The 25,299-nt window shown below is 43.9% G+C and overlaps 1 protein-coding gene across 4 annotated transcripts in view; it reads right to left on the bottom strand.

Moving 5' to 3' along the window:
- Positions 1-23,023, bottom strand: part of MTMR3 (myotubularin related protein 3) — a 57,186-nt gene extending 34,163 nt beyond the window's left edge. For 3 of the 4 annotated variants that reach the window (XM_032228929.1, XM_032228932.1, XM_032228933.1), the window contains exons 1-2: positions 22,856-23,023; positions 1,714-1,783 (exon numbers count right to left, since the gene is read on the bottom strand). The gene's annotated coding sequence lies outside the window, so the exon portion shown is untranslated. Of the gene's footprint in view, positions 1-1,713; positions 1,784-3,456; positions 3,625-22,855 lie in introns of those variants that run through there. The other variant, XM_032228930.1, reaches the window with a different exon arrangement.
- Positions 23,024-25,299: the final 2,276 nt, after the last annotated feature.

The following is a 25,299-nucleotide window of genomic DNA, read 5'->3' as shown; positions in this document are numbered from 1 at the left end:
TCTTCTTTAAAAAGTTCCAGTGTTGGAGCATTCACAACTTCTGGAGCCAAGCTGTTCCACTTGTTCTAACTGTCAGAAAATTTCTCCTTAATTCTAAGTTGCTTCTCTCCTTGATTAGTTTCCACCCATCGCTTCTTGTCCTGCCTGAAGGAGCTTTGGAGAATAGTTTGATTCCCTCTTCTTTGGGGCAGCCCCTGAAATATTGGAAGACTGCTATTATGTCTCCCCATGTCCTCCTTTTCATTAAACCAGACATACCCAGTTCCTCAGATGTTTGAGCCTCCAGTCCTCTAATCCTCTTTGTTGCTCTTCTCTGCACTCTTTCTAGAGTCTCCACATCTTTTTTACATCTTGGCACCAAAACTGGATGCATGTGTGGCTCTACCAAGGTATTATCCAACTTATCCAACTGCAGTTTATTATTAAACAGAACATGGCTTTGTATGATTCGGGAACCACTTTTTGAGATGGTGAGCATTCCATAAACCAGACCTAGAGAAGATATTCTGATCTGCACATTCACCATGATATGGATGGGAGTCCCAAATGCAAGCAAAGAAGGTTCTTAGCAACCAGGGAAGGCCAAGTATCTATTACAGCCATTTCTGCTATGGTGCTGGCTCGGACAAGGGACAGAATGACAGAAGTGCAAAGTCCATCTTCCCCGGTGACATCCTGAGTTGCATCACAAATATAATGACCTCAACTATCAGCATGTTGGACTGTCCTGGCTAACTGATGCCATTTAGAGGGATGAAAGCCAGCTGGGTGACTTTAGGCCAGTGGTTCCCAAACTTGGCAACTTTAAGACTTGTGGACTTCAACTCCCAGAATTCTCCAGCCAGCAGAGCGGGCTGGAGAATTCTGGGAGTTGAAGTCCACAAGTCTTAAAGTTGCCAAGTTTGGGAACCACTGCTTTAGGCCAATCACCAGGAGACTGTGAGTTCTAGCCTTGCCTTAGACACGAAGGCCAGCTGGGCGACTTTGGGCCAGTCCCTCCCTCTCATCCCAGCTCACCTCACAGGATTGTTCTTGTGGGGAGAACAGGAGGAGGAAGGAATATAAAAATAATAAAGGCGGGATTAAAAAATTCAAAGCGAAGAAGAACTTCAGGTTGTTGCTGACTAAGAAACTGGATGGAAGGAGAGAGAAATATATATATATATATATGCATAATCTAATACGGATCTTTCCTAATTAGAGACTTAATGAAGCGAAAGCGTCACACAAAACTGGTTTGGAGCAAAGGGGGGAAATTAATCACTGGTCCAGACTGTGGCTTTCCTGATCATATAAAAGCACACAATTTGTGGATAATTAAGTGCTGGAAGAAAAGGAGGAAATCTAAAATGAGGACCCAGATGGTTGGGAGACAAGAGGCTGACTCTGTAAACCACTTAGAGAGCGCTGTAAAAGCACCGTGAAGCGGTATATAAGTCTAAAGGCTAAATTGCTATATACCATTGAGCAATCCAGCACAAATATTTGAAAGGTTAAAGAAAATAATTTAAAAAAAAATATTCTACCCTTTCAGTACACTTCCACTAGTCTACAGGCAGAATCAAACGATTAAACATAAATAAATACCTAGAATGTTAAACAAGAATAAGCCGCTAGCTGTAAAATGATGCAAAATAATTAGCAGGATTTTTTTTTTTTTTTTAATCGCAATTCTGGAAAAGGAAAATTCTGCTTAAGGATCTATAAACTTACCGATTAGCAATAAACCCCTTTGAAAAATTTTAGATGCGATTGTCGATTGTCAGGTATTTCACAGTGAAAGCTGAAAGGACAAAAGAGTATTCTGTAATTAAACTGCATCAACTGCTTGTGAAGAAGCTTCATCCCCAAACAACATTTAAGCAGCAAAATGAAAGCAAAAATGCTTCTAACTTATTCTCCTAACCTTAGTCCATACAGGTAATCTTCGGTTTACAACCATTAATGGTGGTTCAAAGTTACAAATGGCACTGGGGGAAAAGTGACTTATGACCAGTTCTCACACTTATGACCGTTGCAGCACCCCCGTAGTGACTGCATTAAAGCTTAAAGTGTATTTACGATTAAAGTTTATTTACGATAGTTGCCGTATCCCGGAGTCATGGGAATTCTCATTTGCAACCATCCTTGACAAGGGGTTAATGGGGGGGGGGGAGCCAAATTCACTTAATGACTGCACGATTCACTTAACAGCTATGGTAATTAGTTTAGCAACCATGGCAAAAAAAGATCGCAAAATGGGACAGAACTCATTTAATAACTGCCTTGCTTATCCACAGAAATCCGGCGCTCAACTGAGGTCATACGTCAGAGGACTATATGTATACAAAGGTTAAGATTAGGAAACCCCAATTTACTCAAAAACTCAGGGCTGGTATCTAAATCAAAACTAGGATCTCCAGGTTTGTTGCTCCCCAAAAAAGGATGCCGCGCTAGGAGAAGACTCTATGGTGGGGGAACCGGAATTCCAGTCGGGAGAGGAAAAAGGATGCCACGCTAGGAGGAGACTCTATGGTGGTGGTGGTGGGAACCAGAATTCCAGTCAGGAGAGGAAAAAGGATGCTGCGCTAGGAGGAGACTCTATGGCGGTGGTGGGGGGAACCAGAATTCCAGTCGGGAGAGGAAAAAGGATGCTGCGCTAGGAGGAGACTCTATGGTGGTGGTGGGGGGAACCAGAATTCCAGTCGGGAGAGGAAAAAGGATGCTGCGCTAGGAGGAGACTCTATGGTGGTGGTGGGGGGAACCAGAATTCCAGTCAGGAGAGGAAAAAGGATGGCGCGCTAGGAGGAGACTCTATGATGGGGGAACCAGAATTCCGGTCGGCTCCAGAATTGAACTTCTGGTTGGGACCTTTGTGGCTCTTTGAGTGTTTAAGGTTGCCGACCCCTGGATTGGACATAAACCCCAGCGATCTCAGATAATGCAGAAACCAATCCAGAACAATTAAAGCGTTCAACTAAAAATTAAAAATCCTAAAAACGTGATGTTCCACCCACCCCCTTTTTTTTTGCGCTAAAACCAAGGACGGGAGACTAGACACAGACTAGAAGAAGACAGACAAGGTCAGGAGGCAAGGCTGACATTCCCGTCAAATCTTTCCTGGGAGCCTGCCAATACGTTTTTTCTGGCTTTTACAAGTCAACCCTAACCTACATCATCTCTCCCTTACAAAATCCAATTTCCTCCCCCCACCCCACCTCCCACCCCCGGGGAAAAACAAGGATAAGCAAAAAATGAAAACAAGACAGATAAAGCTCCTCACGAGACAGGAAATGAAGGAATGGCCTGGCTCTTTGTGGCTCTAAATGACAGGTTATGGCACCTGATTATTACCAGGGAATAGGAGGAGGACTGGGGAAGACTTTCGTTTATAGAGGCATCAAATGGAAGTAAGAGACGTGAAGCTCTCCGTTCTGAAGTCCGCTAACGAAACGATGGGCTGGACACCCAAATTACCTTCCAGAGCTGGTCCTTTTTAATGGCGTTTCTTCTCTGCCTACCTGCCTTTTCCAGATTGGAAACCAGCTTTGCAGATACAATCTGCTTACAGATAACAACCACGATCCCAGCTTCCTTTAAAAAAATGCCAGCTCCGTGCCGGCCGATCTGGCAGAAAGCCGCCCTGCACGCTTGGCGTTACTTCTGAGTAAACAGAGCCGGAGTAGCAGATCAAGCCGGCCTCAACCTCTCAGGCTGTATCTCAAGCAAACAGAAGCATGTGATAACACAAGTCAAAACATGCGCCCTCCTGCTCTGGTTCTGATAAGGGTTTTTCCCTCCCCCCCCTCTCCCCCGCCTATTAATAAACATCCGGTACACACACATTCAAACTTAGGTCTCCGTTCTTGAGGAACAGAAATTCAAAAGGAGAAGGAGCTAGACTGAACTGGTGCCCTGCATGTATACATGCACACATATAGTGGATTATACATAACTAGTCGATAACCTGCCATTGCCCCGATATTTATTTATAAGGGGAAAATGTCCGGACCAAACGTAATTTCTAATGTTAGATATTTTCCCCCTTACCAGAGGCAGTCCCCTTATGGAGTTCTTGAAGCCGCTACCATGGCAACTCCACTGCGCTGTACAGCAGAAGCCATTTTATGGCACAACAGGCTGTATCTTAACAGAACACATACCCCAAGGGGTATGTTTGGTTGAAATTGCTTGAGGTGTTCCAGAGTTATGCTGGAACATACACACACATACATCCATTTATATAGAGAGATAGAGAATAGGTAGGTAGATGTATAATCCAGTGAAGCCTGTTCTAAAGTAATAGTTCTCAGAATCTTCTCCTTTCCCCTTCCAAATTCTTATACAGGTAGTCCTTAAAACAGTACATTTAGTCACCATTCAAAGTTACACCACCACGGAAAAAGGAACCTAGGACCACGTTTCACACTTACAACTGTTGTAGCAGCCCCATGTTCATGTGATTTACATTCAGACGCTTGGTAACGAACTCCTGCTGATGACGGTCGCAGTGTTTGGAGCGGGGGGGGGGGGGGGGCTGATCGCCTTCTGACCAGCCAAGTCCATGGGGAAGCCAGGCTCATTTAACAACCAAAGTGATATTCACTTAACAGCGGCAAGAAAAAATCTTAAAATGGGAGTAAAAACTCACTTCACAAACTTCTTGCTTAGTGACATAAATGTTGGGCTCAGTTGGGGCTGTGCTTGTAAATAAATTTACGCAATCGTTTCACAGTGAGTTGCCTGATTCATGCTGGCATCTTGAAATGTGCTACTTCTGTCAGAATTGAGAGAAATCCCTTCAAGTGAAGCGTGACTTGGTTTCATGGGTCAATTAATGTGGTTTTCTGAGCAACAGCACAGGTAATCCTGGACTTAAAAAGCATTAAAACCCCAGGAGGACAACAACATCCCCTAAACTCCATGGAAGACGTTACCATGCCTGGTAACGAAATGTTTGGAAACCAACCCACAAGCTTGGAGAACGAAACCTCCGCACTCCTCCTACACCCGAGCTACAGTTATTCACCACTATTAAAACCAGTTGTTTAGTGATCTTTCGACGTTACAATGGTGCTGGAAAAAGTGAGCATTTTAAATGACGACAAATGTTGCAGCATGCTCCTGGCCACATGATCAAAATTTTCCCACTTGGCAACTGGCATGTACTTATGACGGTTGCGAACCTCTGACAAGCAAAGTCCAGGGGGAAGCCGGATTCACTTAACGACTGTGTTACTAGCAAGTGCAGTGATGATTGACTTAACAACTGTGGCAAGAAAAGTCGCCCCATGGAGCAAAACTCACGTAACGACGGTCTTGCTTAGTGGCAGAAATTTCGGTCTTTACTGTGGTCATAATTCGAGGACTACCTGTATGGAAATGGGTTTTCCTTGTCTTCCCCAGAGATTTTTCTTCCCCATTTCCAATTTTAGCTACAATGATGGGATTTCTTGGGAATTGTCCAGCCACATACGCACAATTCTGGTCCTATTTAGCATTTTTTTGAGATCAGCCACAGCAGATTTGTCTTGTGTTCTCAGGCAGGGGAGAGCTTTGTGAATAAATAATTCACAGTAAATAATAAATAATATTTGTGAATAAAACGATATTCCTAAAATGTCATCAAACAGAGGGGTACGTACAGATATTTCAGCGACCTTTGTTCCCATCCATGGCTGTAGCCTTCAGGACCACACAAAATCCAAAGAGCCGTTTTCTCAGATTACGATCAAAGTAGCAGACAAAGTTTTTGTTTAAAGAACCCTCTAATTTCCAAAAATAGAAACTCTGCGAGGTTCATACTTGAAAGGAGAGAAACGCTTTAACTCCAAAAGTTTATCACTTGTTCCTCAAAGCTGACCGAGGAACGTTTAGCCAGAGTCTCACTTAGCAACAGAAGTTTTGGGCTCCATTGTGGTTTGGAAGACGAGGATGATCTGTTACCTTTATTCATGTATTTAAAGGGCTTTATCATGTCGTTGCAAACTAGCCAGAGTCACTTAGGTGAGATACCCGACAAACAAATTAAATAAACAAATAAACACCATTTGGGAACACATGCAAAACTTCCTTTCCTCCTCGCACAATATTCAGTTATCTTCTTTTTAAGCAAACCCCTTATCCATATTATTAAAAGTGCCGGTGATACGGTTTGTCCCAAAATGCACACTTATCACCACCCAATTAAGGGCAGCTCCTCTTTTGAAGAAGAAAGCACACAGGCAGATAATATTACCCTGGTTTCTTTCGGCAGGAAAGAAAGACGCCCATTCTCCAGCAATTTCCGAAACGAAAACCTTGAAGAGGTGCATCCACTGTTTTCAGTTTGCCCTCTGTAATTTCCAGCCTTCTGATCAAACATTGGGTGCAGGTTTGCGGCAATTTAATGGGTTAAGAGGGCTCTTCCCAAAACTGAGGATGGCATCACTTCTCAGGCTCCATTAGGAAGAACATACAATGCCCTTACGCTGTACAATAAACACCAAGGTAAAAATAAGCCTTCCCCTTCCAATCTTGGGTACTTTATAACGCCCTAAAATTATGCCAGGTGATCTCTTTAATGTAGAGCTTTAATCCACCTTAGAAGGATGGGCGTGGGAATTGAAAGGGCCATACTTTGATCTGGGTAACTTTAACCTGGGTAAACGTAAAGGTAAAATCTCAGACTTGAATTCATGATCCTAAGAGCCAAATAGCCATGCTTTCTATTTCATTCATTCATTCATTCATTCATTCATTCATTCATTCATTCATTCATTCATTCATTCATTCATTCATTGCCTCCCATCTCCACTGGGGGCAATTCTAGGTGGTTTACAAGCAATAAAACTGTTCATTCCCGACTCTAGGGGGCGGTGCTCATCTCCTTTTCAAAGCCGAAGAGCCAGCGCTGTCTGAGGATGTCTCTGTGGTCCTGTGGCCGGCATGGCTCAATGCCGAAGGCGCACGGAACGCTGTTCCCTTCCCACCAAAGGCGGTTCCTATTTTTCTACTTGCATTTTTTTACATGCTTTCGAACTGCTCGGTTGGCAGAAGTTGGGACAAGTCACGGGAGCTCACTCCGTTACGCAGCGCTGGGGATTCGAACTGCCGAACTGCAGACCTTTCTGATCAACAAGCACAGCCTCTTTGAGCCACCGCGTCCCAGTACACAACATTAAAACAATAAATAACATGGAATTTGGGTTCAAAATTCATCAAGACGGGAAGAAAGGGAGCAAAATGAATGGGGCAAATGAGGGTGGGGGAGAGATGGAGTGTTTCCTTGGTTCATTAATTAGCAGTCTTTTTGGGAAGGCCAAAAAGGGAACGTTGTCCATGGGGTTGCAATGGGTCGGACACAACTTCGCAACTAACAAGAACAATGTACCATATTTATACATCATGAAGCTCAAAACTAGTCCTGGAAGGATGACAACAGAGAAAAAAAGACACTCACCAAAAAGGTTCAGAAAATAAATAAATAATCAAATAACATCCTCATTAAGGAGATAGATAGATAGATAGATAGATAGATAGATAGATAGATAGGTAGGTAGGTAGGTAGGTAGGTAGGTAGGTAGGTAGGTAGGTAGGTAGGTAGGTAGGTAGATATAGATAGATGATAGATAGATATAGATAGATGATAGATATAGAGATAGATAGATAGATAGATAGATAGATGATAGATAGATGATAGAGATAGATAGATAGATAGATAGATATAGATAGATAGATGATAGATAGATATAGATAGATGATAGATATATAGATAGATAGATAGATAGATGATAGATGATAGAGATAGATAGATAGATAGATAGATAGATGATAGATAGAGATAGAGATAGATTGATAGATAGATGATAGAGATAGATAGATAGATGATAGAGATATAGATATAGATAGATGATAGGTAGATAGATAGATGATAGAGATCGATAGAGATCGATAGATAGATATAGATGATAGGTAGATAGATAGATAGATAGCAATAGCAGTAGACTTATATATATACCGCTTCATAGGCCTTTCAGGCCTCTCTAAGCGGTTTACAGAGAGTCAGCATATTGCCCCCAACAATCTGGGTCCTCATTTTACCCACCTCGGAAGGATGGAAGGCTGAGTCAACCCTGAGCCGGTGAGATTTGAACCGCTGACCTGCTGATCTAGCAGTAGCCTGCAGTGCTGCATTTAACCACTGCGCCACCTTGGCTCTTAGATAGATAGATAGATAGATAGATAGATAGATAGATAGATAGATAGATAGATAGATAGATAGATAGATAGATAGATAGATAGATGATAGAGATAGATAGATAGATAGATAGATAGATAGATAGATGGATGGATGGATGGAGGGAGGGAGGGAGGGAGGGAGGGAGGGAGGGAGGGAGGGAGGGAGGGAGAGAGAGAGATCTTGGATCTTGAGCAATAGATGAACACAGGTGAGTCTCTACAGCTTGAGACAGGCCTAAAAACACCATTCCGAACCTAAGCAAGAAATAACTATCAGGAAATGCAATATTGAGATGTCAAGAAAAGACAGCATCCAGCAATAAAAATAAAACAGATGAAACTGTCCAAAATCATTATATAAAGTCCATGGGCCCGTAGTCAACGTATGTGCATGCGTGTGCGTGCCACTGAATCAATCCACAGTAATTTATTCAAACCAGACTCGGCAGTCATTTCAGAAAAATGTGGAAGGACAGCTTGAAAATTAAGATCCAAGTCAGAAATTTAATTAACAAAAACGAACAAAAGGCATTCATTCGTTTTATCGATGGGTGAGGGTTTCTTCTCCCCCCCCCTCCTGAGCAAGGAACGGTGTTTTAAATGTATTTCTTGATTAAGGAGTCAATCTGCAGGATCTATATGAAAAGGACAGGCATATATCTATTGAACTTCTCACCAGTTGAAAGACAAAGCGCAGATTTCAATTCTCTGCCTTTCTTTCCCAGGATCGCTTGCTTTTCTTCTCTGCAAACAGAGAAGGTATGGAGAAGTGGCTGAAATGTACATTTTCTATCATTTTTTTTGGGGGGGGGGTGTCTTGTAGTAGGCATCTTTCCTGAAGATTGACTTCACTGTAGCCGAAGTGAATTATCAAACTTTTATTAGGTAAATCATCTTATCTAAACTTCTCGTCACATCAGGAAAGCTGCAGACATTTTTTTTTAAAGGACAGAATAAACTGGATTGCTATTACATCTGTTTCCAAAGCTCACTTCTTTGGAATTTTTAGTCTCTCTTACACAGGTAAGTCCTCCACTTATGACCACAATCGAGCCCAATATTTCTGTTGTCAAGTGAATTCTGCCCCGTTTTATGATCTTTCATGCCATAGCTGTTAAGTGAATCACTGCAGTTGTTAAGTTAGCAAGACAGTCGTTAAGTAAATCTGACTTGTCAGAAAGTTGCAAAAAGGGATGACGGACGCTGTAACCGTCATTAATGTGAGTCAGGGGTCAAGCATTTAATTTTGATCACTTGACCATGGAGCTGGGGCCACAGTCGTGTGAAAAACAGCCGTAGGTTGTTGTAACTTTGAATGGTCACTAAATGAACTGTTGTTAAGCCGAGGACTACCTGTATCGGTTTTCTTAAGTCATAAAACAAGGAGCCTGGGATGCAACACACACAACTTTCAAACGTGAGGCAAGAAAAAAAAAACCCAAGTCGAAGCAAAAGTTGAATTACTGGGCAAAGCAGTCTGCATTTCAGGCCCAATAATGCGCAAACCAAATCCTGCAGGAATGCACGTTTGTGAGAATTTTTTTTTTTTTAAATGTTTACTTAGCAAAAAATTAAACATGAAGAGTGGTCGGAGCACCATTCTTTTCCATTTGAAAAGTGCATTATCTTGCTGTGAAAGCTTGCCTAATAAAAGTAGAAAGGTTCACTGCGTGTAGACAAAACAACCTAATTTGATCATGCTAAATGCCCAACCACAATTTCATGTTCCCCGTCCGCAGCAAATTCTTGTTGCCGGGATTGTGAACAGTGAAGACAGAAGCAGAATATCTGGATTTCTCTCCCCCCCCCCCCCCATGCGTGCTCTTTTAAGTAGAAAATGGCACGCCACAGACTTTTATTCCACGGCTATTGCAAATTCCAAAACTATTCTCAGACCAAAATAATAGCGGACATCGTCTCTGCTCCAAACAATTCAAATTCATTTTTGTGCATTTGTTAAATAAACATAGTTCCAAAGGATGGCATAAGGATGCACTTAGAAGTGGTCTAATTATAGTTTAATATGTTGCACTTAATAGGAAAAATATCATTAGTGTTCTATAAAAACAACTACAGTATTTTTCAGAGTATAAGACACTTCATGATTTTAAAGAGGTAAATTAAAAAAAAAAGTTTTTGCACTCTGCAGGCCTCCCAACCCCTCTGCATGCCTCGTTCTTTGGGGGGGGGGGAAAGGGAGGGGGCACGCAGATCTTTGGGAGGCTCCTAGAGTGCTCCTGGGGGCTGGGGGAGGGCAAAAACAGCCCATTTTTGCTCATTTTTGCCCTCCCCAGCTCTCAGAGGCACTTTGCAAGCCTCCCAAACCCTTTACATGTCCATTTTTGTGAAGGGGGCAGGGTTTCGGGAAGTCCAAAATGCTGTATTCAGTGTATAAGGCGCACCCACTTTTTTGAGGGGGAAAAAGGTGCATCTTATACTTTGAAAAATACGGTACTTTTAAAAAATGAACCGGCAGCTTCATTTTTGCACCTTGTTACCCTGTTAAAGAAATGTACTAGCTGACTCATCCATAGCCCCCTGTATTAGCAGATCCTGGAAATCAATTAGGGATAGAACTCCCTGCTAAAAAGCATACTGTTTTCAAAGGCTTGCTTTTTATAGGGCATTAATTTCCCACCAGTTGCAAACTGATGTCAGCACTGACTTATTTCCATCCTAATAGCTGGAGAATATCAATGCTACGGAAGCCTGTCTATTGCAAAACAATCCCATTAAAACTGGACAATCTTGTTATTAATAAGTCCTACCTCCCAACATTCATCCTGTTATACAATCAAGAAGCCCTTGCAAACATTTTGACTCTTATCCCCCCGTTGAAAAGAACATCATGTACACCATCTCCACTTACGACCGTTCGCTTAGAGACCGTTTGAAGTTACGGCACTGAAACAAGTGACTTGGGACCATTTTTTTCACCCTTATGACGCCTCTCGTGGTCACCTGATCAAAATCCACAAGCTTGATTGAGCGAGATTCACTTAACAACCGTGTCATTGACCTAACAACTACAGTGATTCACTTAACAACTGTGGCAAGGAAGGGGCAAAATTCACTTAACTATTTTGCTTCGCAACAGAAATATTGGGCTCGACTGTTGTTGTAAGTTGAGGACGACCCATGTTGAAGTCTCATTCTGTGGAATTTAGATGCCAACTATAATGTTGAGATTAAAGGGGCAGAATAAGGGAGAAATATGTTACCGATAGGAACACGGGAGAAGAAATATGCATGCGTCAGGTAAGAAGAATGTAAGTTGGAGAAGGGGAAAGATAAATGGGAAAAAAACCTTCCATTTTCTCCAATGGAAGGACTAAAAACCCGGGAGAAATATCAGAAGAAATAAACATAAACCTGTTTTCACATTGTTTTGAAAGGACGGGCAGGAAGCTACGACAAATGAGGCACATACATTAAGATTTATTATTTTTTGTCAACCCCATTTCCTGAAAACGTAAGATGAGTGACAGGTCCAAGCAAATAGGAGCAAAGGCATGGAAGGAGGACCTGGGACACCTGCATTTTCCAAGCATTCGATCACCAGATTCCTAGACACAAATTAAACGTTGGTATTTAAAAAAAAAAAAAAATTGGGGGAAAAGTCTCAAAGCCCGCCAATCCCTGGAAATCATCTTACGAAAAAGCCTTCTCCAAAGGATTAGCTTGAACAGGGGAGGCCATTCCACAGAATTAGAGGAAAGAACGATTGCCCGGTCCGATTCACAAGCTCCGTTGCATTATCAAGGGATTTCTATTAACACAGAGTTTTGCTGACTCAACTGTTTTGCTCTCTCTGACCCGATGGGCATAATTTCACCCAAATAAACCCACACAATGGCCTACTGTGATAGCCTGATTCGTACAACTCGCACGCAAGATATAACGGCTGGGTTTAACACCGCGCTGAACGACAAAACAACCCCACGGGCCCTTCAGCCTGGGTAAAAGTGTTCCCTGTAATGCGTTAAAACAAAATGCCAGACAAAATGTTGCCAGTATGTGGTTATGTATTAAATTTCGGTATATTTTATGATGAAGGACGTTTAAATAATTATATTATGCCATCTGGCTACTACCCGGGAGAGGGCCTTCTCTGTAGCAGCTCCGGCCCTTTGGAATGAACTCCCCGCGGAGATCCGGACCCTCACCTCTCTCCAGGCCTTCCGGAAAGCCGTCAAAACCTGGCTGTGCCAGCAGGCCTGGGGTTGATGAGTTCCCCTCCCCTCTCGACTGGTATGGCTGTGTGATTTTCGTGTATTTTAATTATGTGTACTGTTGTTTATGTTCCCTTTCCCCTTTGAGTTGTTCGCTGCCCTGAGTCCCTCCTGGAGAAGGGCGGCATACAAATAAACCAAAACTAAACTAAACTAAACTAAACTAGTCAAATAAAAATGGAGGTACAAGGGTAACATGTATAAATATTTGAGTTAAAATACTTGAGTTAATATGAATTAGGCTTGATGACTGTGGAAGAAATGCACGAAAACCTTTTGTAACCAACTGATACACTTTCTGCAATATGTAAGGAAGGAGGATTTTATGTGTTGTGTTTGTTTTGAAAATAAAATAAATTTAAAAGCAAAATATCAGACAAAGTGTATGTGAAGCATCAACGCAGGAAGCTTAAATCTCAAATTTATCCAGTTTACGGCAGGCTGCACTATGTTAAGAGTATAGAATGACATATATAAATACTGTAACCGCCCATGTAAGTTTATTTTTTAAAATGATTTTTTTTTCTCAAGGATATAACAATGCCGTTTATTAATATTTTGGGAATTAACTGTGCCGTTTGGGGCACGATGTGCCAACGCCAATAATGGAAAGCTGACAGGTAGCAATTAAGTATGGATTCACATAACAAGGAAAGCCATAATGTGAATTGAATTAGTGTGTTGCACACTGTGTGAGCCCAGCGTTGTGGTGAGGTGTATGGATTAATAGAGAGTGCCAACCAGCCAATGGCCTTGATTCACTGAAGTGGATGCACATTAACTAAAACTCCCAGACTTAATCCTGTAATTGATTTTGGGTACAGTAAGGCTGGACAAGTATGGCCTTCTAGGAAAGTAAAGTCGTTAACAGGTAGCCAAAAGGGACTGAAAAATACTAAAAGGTCCTCAATTTATGACCATTAATGAACGTTCAAAGCTGCAATGGAGCTCTCCAGGGGTACTTACGACCCAGATTTAAAGTTCTGATGGCACATACAAACACACACACATGCGCCAGCAGTCACATGACACCTTGACAACTGGTCCACATTTACAGCTATTTGCAGTGTACAATAATTTTGTTTTTGCCAGAAAACGGCATTTACTTCTGCTTTCCCGCAAAAGAACGCCCACTGCAAGCAATGGCTTCGCTTAACAACCGCATAGTTCACTTAACAACCAGCACGGAAAAGGTTGTAACATCGAGGACTGTCAGTGTGGTGAATGACTTCTGGCATGACTTACGACCTTCTGGGATCAATTATGGTTTTAGGTTGACGGCCACAGGGGTGCTGCCCGCGGATCTTAATGGATCCCTGTCCTTTTATATCAACTCGATGCGCTGATCCATCCGACTGGACTTTGTTTATATTTTTAAAAAAGCACCTTTCAATCAAAATGAAACAAGAAGCTGCTATGCGGCCTCCCTCGGGGTTCTCGGTTCCTAGGAATCCCTCTGAGCTCCAGATGGGCCCCGTAAGAGTTATTAGGAAATTCAAAACGATGCTGCAGATGTGCACACTGTTTTAGAAATCCCTCCAGCTGCTCAGGAGGAGGCCAAAGATAACAGGGGAGTCTTGGGGGGGGGGCTAATGGGAAAGGCTGAATTACAGTAACAGGGTGTGTGACCCAAAGGGCAAGCCTTCCACGCTGCTGTTTTTGAGGGGCTGCTCGTGTCCTGCTCTCAAAATGTGCCCACCCACCCACAGAAAATAATCAGGGACCCTCAGCTTTGCACCTCTGATAAACGTAACCAGTTGTGGCTTTTTTTTCAAACGCCACAATTGCAAGGCAGGAAGGGGTCCTTGGTGCTCCCTGAGCTGGGTGGTTTTCTTGCAGGCGTTTCGTGACCCAACTAGGTAACATCATCAGTGCTGGTAAGGGAGTGGGGTTTGCAGAGGAAGAGGACTGTGGGCTCCTTAGTCCTCTCTAAGCTTGGTTGTTTTCTTGCAGGCATTTCATGACCCAACTAGGTAACATCACCAGCCTATCTCCTACATTTTCCTTCAACAAGTTCACTAATTACCATGTTTCCCTGAAAATAAGACAGGGTCTTATTTTCTTTTGACCCCCAAAATAAGCACTTGGCCTGATTTTCGGGGAGGTCTTATTATTTTTGAGGTGCAGGAGGCAGCGAGCGTGGTCACCTCGTGGCTGCTGCTGGGTTGCAATATTTGGGGGGAGGGCTTATTTTGGGGGGAGGGCTTATTTTAGTGCATGCGCTCCAAAGCCCGATTGGGCTTATTATCTGGGAAGGGCTAATTTTCAGGAAAACAGGGTCGCGATCAACTCCAAATGGGAATTCCCCTAGCATTTTTAATTCACGTGAACTGTAGCAAATACCTTAAAAGGGTTTCCCACAGCGAATGTAACTGAATCAAGACAGGTTTGCTATTAATCATATGTTCAATCCGATTGCTATTAATTGCCCTGTTCCTTTAAATGCCTGTACTAATTTCATAAGCAAGAGAATCTCTTTATCTCCAGGAAACACAGACCGTGAAGGCCTTCCTTTTTCTGACACGGCTGCCTTTGGTGAGCTACCCTAAAATCTTGCATTGGCTTTTCCACAGATTCTTAGAGAAAGGACTTTGCGATGGCAAATTCAGAAGTTTGCCCCTGCTTTAAAAACAAGGAAACCCCGTGTTTCTGGGAGGCTGTTTTGGGGAGGTCTGTGGAGTGCAAAAACTTTTTAAAAAAATTTCAAAATCTCGGTGCGTCTTATACTCCGAAAAATATGGTAGGTTTATGAGCAATACCGGTTATGTGTTTGGCACTAACCTAGGAACATGTATAAACATTTATTCTGATTCAAATTCCCTTCTTTTCCTCTGCTGCTTCCTTTATATTTCCTCCGAGAGAGCTGTCCTCACGTTCTAAGTCACTTTTTTATGAACGCCGCTTAATCATTATTTTGGGATATAACCTAATAGGCCATTTTTAAAAAATTAACTCAGTGAGTCTTCTTCCCAGACCAAAATGAGACACGTTTGAAACAAAACCACTGCGCCGAATGGAATGGAAATAAATAAAGACACTGCAAACCCAACTGGCCCCCCTGGGAATCATCGTAAAATATGTGACATCAAAACCCAGGAAGGTGGCTGGCACATCCAATGGCATCCCAGCCCTGAGTGAAGGAGTGGAGAAGAATGCCCAAACACCGGACGGCACTTCGGAAAATAAACACGGGCAGAAGCCAAGAGAGAAAGACGACTCCTATTCCTGTTGGCCACCAGCAATGTTGGTGTCCCTATTTGTGTAAACAGGCTGAAAAGGGAGTTTGTTCAATTGAAACAGGCCTCAGCCACCTAACCCGGGAGGGGAAAAAAACCCTCAGCATCTTTCTCTGCGGGCAGGAAGAAGTCGCGCATGACTTAAGCAGAGGTAACGCAAGTTGTTTCTCTTTTTTTTTTGCCCCTTCACTCCTGTGTCAGGAATGCCAAGGAAGATGGCACACCTAAGATGGGCAACTCGCCGACCCCTGATACCCCGGTTTGGCCGATTTTCAGCTGCGCGTTTCAAGCCATGCAGGCCGTCCTCGACTTATGACCATAATGGAGTCCCGAATCACACACTGGTTACGTGAGTTTTGCCCCGTTTTACAACCTTCAATCCCTGCACGGTTGTTAAGCAAATCCTGCTTGTCAGAAGGTGGCAAAAGGGGATCGCGTGAGTTCGGGACGCTGCCACCGTCATAAATAGGATGAGTCCGTTGCCAAGAGTCCGAATTTTGTTCATGTGGCCAGAGGGATGTTCCAACGGTCGTTAAGTGTGAAAAAAACAGTCGTTAAGTTACCCTTTTGCCACCTTCATTAAATAAAGGGCTGTAAGCCGAGAACGCCTGGGAGTTTTGGATCTTTTAAGAAGTGCAATCGGAAAGCTCCCGTGTTCCCATTCTTAAACCTCCCCCCCCCAAAAAAAAAAACCACAACGCCAGCAAGCCACAAAAAACCCCAGCGTGGCTAAGTTCCCATTATGCTTTATTGCCTCCCGTTAAATCATCGGCCTGATGGATTTATATACTTTTTGTTCAGGAGCTCAAGGCAACACACACAGTAGTCTCTTCTCCCACTTCCCCCCCCCCAAAAAACCCCCCCAACAATCTGGTGAGACAGACTGGCTGAGAGAGGAAGTCACTCAGTGAGCTTCTGTGGCTAAGAATGGAAGAGATCTTCCTGGTCCAACAAATTAATCTTCACATTCATGTTCCTCAACCTTAGCAATATTAAGCAGCGTGGACTTCGATTCCCAGCATTCCCCAGTCAACCCTGGCTGGCTGGGAATGCTGGGAATTGAAGGCCACCTAATTTTACCAGCGCTGAGAAACACAGCTCTGTGCTGTATTTTATATAGATGGCTCCATACCATATTAATTGGATTCCTGCAAAACTATGATCCACAAACTAACCAAACACACTTCAGCCTAACTGTAAAGGTTCCCCTCGCACGTATGTGCTAGTCATTCCTGACTCTAGGGGGTGGTGCTCATCTCCGTTTCAAAGCCGAAGAGCCAGCGCTGTCTGAAGACGTCTCCGTGGTCATGTGGCCAGCATGACTCAATGCCGAACGCTGTTCCCTTTCCACCAAAGGTGGCTCCTATTTTTCTACTTGCATTTTTTACGTGCTTCCGAACTGCTAGGTTGGCAGAAGCTGGGACAAGGAACGGGAGCTCACTCCATTATGGAGCGCTAGGGATTCAAACCACCGAACTGCCAACCTTTCCGATCAATAAGCTCAGCATCTTAGCCACTGAGCCACCACGTCCCTTTTTATTTATTGTATTGATTAAATGTTTACGCCCCTCATTTCCTCTACAAGATCTCTCTGGGTGGTCGAGAACTTCTTCCTAGTACAGCTTGGCAGAATAACCAGCAAACTGCAAAGCATTTTTGTCAATGTATATGTATATGTATTTGTATGTATGTATGTATATATGTATATATGTATGTATGTGTGTATGTATGTATGTATATATATATATATTACTGGAGATCGGCTGTTTTTCCAATTTTTTTAGACTTTCCCAAAAACAATTCCCACTGGAGAACTGGGGAAAGATCCGTGACCCGGAAAAAAAAATCACTTGAAGGAAGTCATAAAGAAAAAGGTACCAATAGTTTAATCCAGAGTAAAACAAGTTCCTGCAAAAATTCAAAACCAAGTAAGGTTTTTTTTTTAAAATACTTCAACATGAGCATGATAGATCACATGAGAACCAGCTGGTATAGCTCTTTAACGAGCTGTATAATTTATTTGGAAAAAAAAAAATCAAAGGAGGAGGGAGCCTTACTTCCTCTTACCTCATTACAGTCCCATAAGCATAATAGCAACCTGCAATTTTGCCCTTGAACACACACACACACACACACACACACAGTATCCCTTTTGAATTCTTCTTAGCTCTTTTTCTGCCTCCCTCCCTCCCTCTTTAACACCTCTGCAGTTATATAATTGCAATGCACAAACTCAATATGGCACCAGGAGATATTCTGCTTTCTGCCATATGAAATGACACAGCAGTTTGCTAGCCCAAGCTATCCGTAAAGAGAATAACCCCCCCCAACAAAGCCCTTGCTACTTCTCCTGCTGTTTTTTCCAACAGTTAGCCCCCCTGTCCCCGTCCCCCCCAGTCACTACTTGTGTCCTCTCCATCCTCACCCAATTCACTTCCCCTTTTTGGATAATTCTGGAATCTCTCCGCCTGCTTCCAAACCTCTACAAATGTCCCACTCTGGATTTTTTTTTTTTTTAAGGAGCAACCTAAAGAAATATTGAGTGACAATTAAAATTCAGCAGCCTGCAGGGAGAAGATCGGGAATCCTGAACGGAGGAGTGTTTAAGCATCTGCAAATACTTCCGGTCAGCTGAAAGGAAGCAGAGCTGGGGAAAGTCTGGAGAAGGTCTTATAAGAAATGGGCATTTCCATTTGAAGAAGAGCCCATTGTTAGCCGAAAGGCCGATTCCAGACATGCTGGTGGTTTTATTCAGACTTCACTTGCAAAACTCCTGCCTTGCAGGCCCCCCTAATTTCCCCAGCTAAGCAAAACGTAAGTTAAGTGAGTCTTCCCCCCCCCCGCTTTTTACCACCTTTCTTGCTAGGGTTGTTGTTAAGTGAACCTGGCTTCTCCGCCACCGTCATAAATGCGAGTCAATTCGTAAGCATCCGAATTGTGACCGCGTAACCAGGGAGATGCTGCAATGGTCATTAACTGTGAGAAACGATCAGAAGTTGTTGTTTTTTTCCCCCAGAGCCATTGTAACTTTGATTGGCCACTAAATGAACAGTTGTAATTTGAGGACATCTGTACATGAAAGACTGTGCAGGGAGTCCTCAAGTTACAACAGTTCATTTAGTTCAAGGTTACAACGGCCCTGAAAAAAGTGGATGGTGATCATTTTTCACACGACTGTTACAGCATTCTCGTGATCACGTGGTTTATATCTGGATGCCTGACAAATGACGCATATTTTGATGGTCATGTGACACCCCCCCAATTTGCAACCTTCTGACCAGCAAATAGCAGTTAGACTTACATACCGCTTCATAGGGCTTTCAGCCCTCTCTAAGCGGTTTGAAAAGTCAGCATATCGCCCCCACAGTCTGGGTCCTCATTTCACCCACCTCGGAAGGATGGAAGGCTGAGTCAACCTTGAGCCGGTGAGATTAGAACCACTGAACTGCAGATAACAGTCAGCTCAAGTGGCCTTCAGTACTGCACCCTAACCACTGCGCCACCTCGGCTCTGCAAAGCTAACGGGGAAGTCAGATTCAATTTACAACCGTGTGAGGGATGCAACAACTGCAATCATGTGGCAAGAAAAGTCGCAAAATGGAGCAAAACTCAACCAATTTCTCACTCAGCAACGTACAGTGGGACCTCGAGTCCCGAACAGCTCAGGCCACGAACAATTCGGGTGCCGACCGAAAAACTCGCTAAAAGTTGCATTCAGGCCACAAACACATCCTCGGATGCCGAATAAACACAGCCGCGGCAATTTCCCCTTCCGCGCCATTTTTTCCATGTGCAATCAGTCTTGCTTCTGGTTGCAAACAAATCGGGTGCCGACCGAAGTCCTGGAACAGATCACGGTTGGCATCCCAGGTCCCATTGTAAATTCTCAATTGTGGTCGTAATTCGAGGTCTACCTGTCTTTTAATAACCAACGTGCTGATACTTGTGTTTAGTCATTTGCGGTCGGTAAGGCTTTGGGAAGGCGGCTTTTTGCTCCAACTCCGCAGCATTATTTCTCCCCACATGCAACTTGGGGAGAGTCGCTTTGTAAACCTGTTTCCCTCCCTTAAATCACAATAATCACAGCCCAGATTACAGTGAGGGAGGCAAAGGAGGACGGATTCCCCACGCCCTTTTCCAGGTAGCCTAATCTGCATGATGAATGGAAGCGAGGAAGTGGAAGATGGGTGTCACTCCGAATTAACCACCGCTGAGCTCAAGGATGATTTAATGCTAATCAATACTGGCTGGAGTTAGGACCGGCTAGGAAAACAGAAAGCTCAAACTCGAAAGAGAAAGCTGCTACACATCGTGGTGGGAGAAAGAAAGCAAAGAGACTCGGTTTCCTGCCCTGGAGGTGAAGATGTGGCTGCAACCAGTCTTGGGAGAGGCGAAATTACACCTCTCCTTTACTTACCAATTTCTACAGACACACAACAGCACAAAAGCAGATGTGGCATCCTTGCTTCCTGGCTAAAATTGGGACTTTTAAAGCAAATGTGCATTTTCCTGGGCTGGCAAGGAGCAATTCTGTGTGCTCCAGTCAGGGGATGAGCCCCCCCCCCCCTTGAAGTCTTTAGGGGTTTCTCTTCAGAGCTTAGCTGCCTGTCCTGATAGGAACCCCCCCCCCCCCCCCCGAGATGCTTCTCAACTCCAGCCCCCATCAGCCCATCTGACTCCCCAACCCATAACTTTCCTTCCTGGACTGTCCCCAGGGCTGGTAACCCCCTTTCCAAGATACCCCACCCACCCCTTTTCCTAGGCCCCTCCAGAACCATGCTCCCCAACCTGTCCCCTGGTCGGGGATGAGGGGACTGGGAGCCCATCTCCACGGGGTGGAGGGATCCCCCTCACAGGAGGGGGACCAGGCCTTTCTGCCCACCTCTGCCTTCACTGGTGCAGACCAACTCCAGCATCCCTCCTGACGTCTATGCCATCCTCCACCTCCTCTTCCTTCTGGTGGCTCAATGGCTCAAAGGCAAAATGGGACAGGGAATTATCATTCCTTCTGGTGACTAATTATTAATGGCCAGAAGTGATGGTTTTTATTATTATTAAGATTTCATCTTCAATTCGATTCAGAGTCTGGGACTGGTAAAAATTTAATAGTTCAAGTCATAAGGTCCCAAGACCTAAGAGCTATTAAGATGAATATATATCATTATTATTATTATTATTATTATTATTATTATTATTATTATTATTATCATTACATTTAATCTCCAATTCAATTCACAGTCTGGGACAGGTAAAAGCTTAAACGGTTCATGTGCCAACCAAGGACCTGTTAAGGTAACATGTAAGTATAGAAGATGGGTTTTTTCCAAAGTCAGAATATTCCGGTCCAGTAAATTCAAAATCCCCCTGTATCTAGGCAGCCCTTTTGGGTATTGCTCCTAGGGCTCCTATTACTATTGATACAACCATGGGCTTCTTCCTCTCCCATCGCTCAATTTCAACCTGCAGTTTGTGGTATTTTGTTATTTTTCCCCCCTAGTCATTTCTCGTCAATCCGCACATCACCTGGTATTGCAATAGACATCCAAACTAGACTGTCTTGTTTCTCTGTGTCATAGAACCATAGATGTGGGCATATGCATAATTTTGTATGTATTTATGTATTTATTCATTCTGTCATGATTATGTAGGGTATATTGGAAGCGGTGACCCTTTGAGAGCTGTATGCAATGCAATTTCATTTTAATGTATGCCCATTAGTGTACGTTTAAAGTGACAATAAAGTTATTCTATTCTACATTGTATTCTATGGTCTATATTCTATTCTATTTTCTATATTGAATTCTATATATTCTCTTCTCTACATTGTCTTCTATATTCTTTTCTATTCTCTATATTCTTCTATAGTCTCTTCTACTCTCTAGATTGTATTATCTTCTCCATATTGTATTCTATAGTCTCTTCTCTATGTTGTATCCAGATCCTCTATTCTTTATACTGAATTAAATATTCTGCTCTCTTCTCTATATTGTATTCTATATTCCCTTCTCTTCCCTATATTGTATCTATATTCTCTATTCTTTATATTATATTCTATAGTCTCTTCTCTGTATTCTTGTATAGGTATATTATCTTCTCTCCTTTATATTGTATTCTCTATTCAAAATCTCTTCCCTTCTCTATATTGTATCTATATTCGCTATTCTTTATATTGTATTCTATATTTTCTCTATATTGTATCCATATTCTCTATTCTTTATACTGTATTAAATATTCTCTTCTATTCCCTATACTGTATTCTACATTCCCTTTTCTTCTCTATATTTTATCTATATTCGCTATTCTTTATATTGTATTCTATATTCGCTTCTCTATATTGCTATCGATATTCTCTATTCTTTATACTGTATTAAATATTCTCTTCTATTCCCTATACTGTATTCTATATTCCCTTCTCTATATTGGATCTATATTCTCTATTCTTTATATTGTAGTCTATGGTCTCTTCTCTATGTTGTCTTCTCTCCTTTATATTGTATTCTGTATTCAATATTCTCTATATTGTATCTGTATTCTCTATTCTTTACATTGTATTCTATGGTCTCTTCTCTATGTTGTCTTCTCTCCTTTATATTGTATTCTGTATTCAATATTCTCTATATTGTATCTGTATTCTCTATTCTTTACATTGTATTCTATGGTCTCTTCTCTATGTTGTCTTCTCTCCTTTATATTGTATTCTGTATTCAATATTCTCTATATTGTATCTGTATTCTCTATTCTTTACATTGTATTCTATAGTCTCTTCTCTATGTTGCCGTCTATAGTTGTATTATCTTCTCTCCTTTATATTGTATTCTGTATTCAATATTCTCTTCTCTCTATTGCATTCTCCATATTGTCTTCTATTCTCTTTCCTATCTTCGCTTCTCTATTCCATCCTCTCTTCTACTCTGTCAATGACCCAGGCTTCCTCTTCTTCTTCTTCTTCCTCCTCCATCCTCCTCCTCCCCGTCCCCCTGGGCGACTCAGGTCCCCCTCCAGGGGCCAAAAGGGCCCGTGCTCCCCCTCCTCGGTCCCTGCCCGCAGCCTCCCCCGTCCTCCCTCCCGGAGGGCCGGAGCCACCACAGACTCGCCCTCCCATCCCCCCCCCACAACAAGGCCCGCGCGGCCTCCCCAACCGACCGACCTCCCCACCCCCACCCCCTCCGTCAGGCCCGGCAAGCTCACCCGGCGGCAGCGGCGGGGGCTCCCGGCCATGACGGCTCCCGGCGACGGCTGGGGCGGCCGTGGTGGCGGCGGCGGCGGCAGCAGCAGCGGCGGCCGCTCCTCTCGCTGCCCGCCCAACCTCCGCCTCCCTCACCAGCCAAACAACATGGCGGCCGGGGCCACACGCCGGGGGCGGGCGAGGGGCGGGGCCGGGCGGCGGGAAAGGGCGGGACGCGCACCGCCGCGGCGTGACCAATGGGAGCGGAGGGAGGGGGCGTGGCCTGCTTGGGGAACTCTCTTCTGTATTGGGAAGTGTTTTCGGTCTTTTTAAGGGGAGAATGGGCAGAGCTGGGGAAGGGACCTCGGAGGTCATCTAGTCCGCCCCCGAGCTTCCAATCAATCAGAATGGAACTGGGAAGGGACCTCGGAGGTCATCTACTCCGGCCCCCTGGCTCAGGCAGCTCGAATCCATCAGAATCGAGCTGGAAAGCCTAGTCCACCTCGGAGGTCATCGAGTCTGTCCCCCTGGCTCAGGCAGGAGAGGAACTGGGAAGGGACCCCTGAGGTCATCTAGTCCAGCCCCCTGGCTCAGGCAGGAGAGGAACTGGGAAGGGATCTCGAAGGTCATCTAGTCTGGCCCCCTGGCTCAGGCAGGAGAGGAACTGGGAAGGGACATAAGAGGTCATCTAGTCCAGCCCCCTGGCTCAGGCAGGAGAGCCTCCAATCAATCAGAGTGGAACTGGAAAGGGACCTCAGAGGTTATCTAGTCCAGCCCCCTAGCTTAAGCAGGAGAGCCTCCAATCAATCAGAGTGGAACTGGAAAGGGACCTCAGAGGTCATTTAGTCCAGCCCCCTGGCTCAGGCAGGAGAGGAACTGGGAAGGGACCTCGGAGGTCATCTAGTCCGGCCCCCTGGCTCAGGCAGGAGAGGAACTGGGAAGGGACCTCAGAGGTCATCTAGTCCAGCCCCCTGGCTCAGGCAGGAACTCGTACACCATTTCAGACCGGGGACAGTCCCGCCTCTTCTTGAAAGCCTCCAGTGATGGAGCGCCCACGATTTCTGGTGACAAGCTGTTCCAGAACTTTAAAAAATGAAAATGAAAATAAAAGTAATAAAATCTAAAAGTAATAGTTAAAAATAATTAATCTTTTTTTTAAAAAAGAACAAAAAAATGAATAAACTCAAAGGGGAGATATGACATTTATGGCTTATTGCCCCCAAATAATTTTGGTTCCTTGTTTTACCGACTTTGGAAGGACGGAAGTCTTGAGTCAACCTTGAACCTGGTGAGATTTCAGCCACCAAATTGCCGGTAGCCGGCACGCAGCAGAAGTAGCCTGCAGTACTGCACTCTAACCACTGCGCCCCCGTGGCTCATAAACTTGGTTGTTAAGTTTTCCCATTGACTTTGCTTGTCGGAAGCTTCTGCCAACCTAGCAGTTCGAAAGCAGGTAAAAAATGCAAGTAGCAAAATAGGAACCACCTTTGGTGGGAAGGGAACAGCCTTCTGTGCGCCTTCGGTGTTGAGTCAGGCCGGCCACATGACCACGGAGACGCCTTCGGACAGCGCTGGCTCTTCGGCTTAGAAACGGAAATGAGCAGTGCCCCCTAGAGTCAGGAATGACCAACACAGATGTGCAAGGGGAACCTTTACCTTTAATTGTGTGGAGGCTGCAAACGGTCGCAAGTGTGAAAAACAATCGTAAGCCATGCTGTTTTAACTTCGGTCGCTCAACAAATGTCCAGGACTGCCATGCAAATTGGGATGCCTCTTTCAATCTGTTATCAGAGCTGCCCCCTGATACGATTCCTTCGACTGGACTCCCCCTACTCATCCAGGCTGGCTATTGGTGGCCCTTGGAAAAGAAGGATGGTTGAAAAAGGATTTTCTGGCTGCACTCCGGGACTTTCCTAACCAATAAATGTTTTCCAGGCTGAATTCTTGGCTCCGATTTCCGGCTCTTGACAAGCTCACAGCTAAGCCAGACAAAAGATCCGCCTTCTGATTTATTGAAGCAGTCCTGAAATGGCCCGGATCAAGGCGAAAAGATTTCTCAGGGAGAGAGGTAGGTTTTTCAGCAATAAGCAGACTCAGATTAACAGATTTGGAAGGGACCTTGTAGGTCATCTAGTCCAACCCCCCAGCCTTAAAGCCAAAAAGAGGGTCCTTCTCTATGCAAATCCTGGCTATGAATTAGAAGTGCACCAGGATTGCAAACGGGTGTGTCTGGTTAGTAGGTCAAGGAAAAACTTTTTTTTTTAAAGATCCCGGGAGGTCATTTAAGGCAGTGGTCTCCAACCTTGGCAACTTTAAGACCTGTGGACTTCAACTCCCAGAGTTCCTCAGCCAGCTGGCTGAGGAACTCTGGGAGTTGAAGTCCACAGGTCTTAAAGTTACCAAGGTTGGAGACCACTGATTTAAGGGAATTCCATAGTAATTAAGCAACAAAGATGATTAGGAGGCT

The sequence above is a fragment of the Thamnophis elegans genome, chromosome 13 (assembly GCF_009769535.1).
Source record: "Thamnophis elegans isolate rThaEle1 chromosome 13, rThaEle1.pri, whole genome shotgun sequence".
Classification (NCBI taxonomy): domain Eukaryota; kingdom Metazoa; phylum Chordata; class Lepidosauria; order Squamata; family Colubridae; genus Thamnophis; species Thamnophis elegans.
This window is presented reverse-complemented; position numbering and strand designations above follow the sequence as displayed.